We start from the raw sequence: 1,936 nt of genomic DNA on the forward strand, positions 1-1,936 counted from the left end.
TTGAAATCTTAATATCTAATTCTTGTTCCTCTATTGTGCGCAGGCCCTTAGCGTTTCAAGACCGGAAATTTTTCGGCGCGCGTTTCTGTGCGACTACATACGTAGTATATAAATTCACATAAGAATCATACAAGCATTAAGATCCAGCTAGACCGTGTAAGGCTAAAAATAAAATAATCTCATTGGCAAAAAATTACTAGGCACCAGTTGATATGAGTGGTGTGTACAATCAGAACTGTAGACAAACGGGATCCTCCCCTTTACTTCCTCTATCACCTTCCCCTTCCATCTTCATACCACCTTACTACTCCTTCCCCCTCCCTTCCTAAACCTCATTATTTTCGTTTTCTCCCTGTTCACCTCTAACCCCTTCCTCCCCACATAACCCTTCAAGGATAGCACCCAGTTGGACACGGCTCAATTGGACACGAGCCACTCACAGCGCTTGAGACTACAAAGCTCCTAAGCACCGGTCGCTGTGATTGGTGGTGTCCAATCGAGACGTGGTCAATTGGGATCACCCCACCCTCCAGCCTCTCTATCATACTTTTCATACTTCCCTCATCCTCCGCTAATAATACTATATCATCTGCGTATGCCAATCCATACACTCTTTTCCCTGCTAACTTCACCCCCCCCTCCCCCCCATTTAACCTTTCCCATCTCTTCCTCCATATCCGCCGTCAAAATATTAAACAGTAATGGGCTCAGCGGGCAACCTTGTCTTACCCCCTCGCTGTCCAGAAACTTTCCCCCAAATCCCCACCCCCTGCTCTCACCCTACTTTTAGTTTCCTGCATCATCTTCTCCACCCTTTCCACCAGCCCCTCCTTTACCCCCCTCTGCCTCAACACCTCTACCAATACACCCTATCCACCGTGTCAAACGCTGCCTTTAAATCCACAAATAATACTAAATTTTCCCCCTTTTTTCCTTACCTGCCTATTTATCAGGAAATTCAGTACATATATGTTATAAAGCGTTTCCATCCCCTTCCTGAAACCCGTTTGATTATGAGGAATTAATCCCTTTCCTTCAACTTCCTCCCTTAATCTTTCCAACAACGCCGTCGTATATACCTTATATAGCGTCGGCATTATTGATACCCCCTATTATCCCTTACCTGCTCACCCTTACCTTTTTTCCTCACCGGACACAATCACTCTCTCTTTCCATTCCTCAGGCCATCCTCCCCCTTTATAAACTTCGTTGCCCTCCACACCCACTCCTCTATGTTCTCCCCCCTCCCATACTTCCAAACCTCATTCGGAATCCCATCCACCCCCATTGTTTTTCCATCCTTCAAATTTCTTGTTACCTTCATTAACTCCTCCCTACTCAGCTCCCTTTCCCGCACCTGCTCCCTCTTTCCCCTTTCCCCGAAATCACTCTCTCTTCCACTCCCCCCAAATCCTTGAAATATACCTCCCACTCATGCATCTTTATCCCCTTATTCATCCCAATCCATCTCTTCCTTTCCCCATTTACAATCTCCCACACTTGCTTCTCCTCTTTCGCTCCCTCCACTTTCCTTTCCCATCTCTTGTTATCCTCTTTTTTCTTTGCTTCATACAGCTCCTTATACTCCTTTTTTTCTTTTCTGTAAACTCCGCCTCCTTTGCCCTTCCTCCATTCGGGGTGATCCCGATTGATCATGGCTCGATTGGACACCACCAATCACAGCGACCGGTGCTTAGGAACTTTGTAGTCTCAAGCGCTGTGAGTAGCTCGTGTCTAATTGAGCCGTGTCCAACTGGGTGCCACCCACGTTGGAGCATGCAACGCGAACAAACTTTAGGTCATATGCTGGATTCATACTGCATCCGATTTTCGTCGTACGACGTTCTTCAACCAATCAGAAAACGGAATTCCGATGATATGAAGCAAAATCCATCGGAATCCTGTTTTCTGATTGGTTGCAGAGCGTCGTACGACG

The sequence above is a fragment of the Trachymyrmex cornetzi genome, unplaced genomic scaffold, assembly GCF_001594075.2.
Source record: "Trachymyrmex cornetzi isolate Tcor2-1 unplaced genomic scaffold, Tcor1.1 scaffold1870, whole genome shotgun sequence".
Taxonomy (NCBI): domain Eukaryota; kingdom Metazoa; phylum Arthropoda; class Insecta; order Hymenoptera; family Formicidae; genus Trachymyrmex; species Trachymyrmex cornetzi.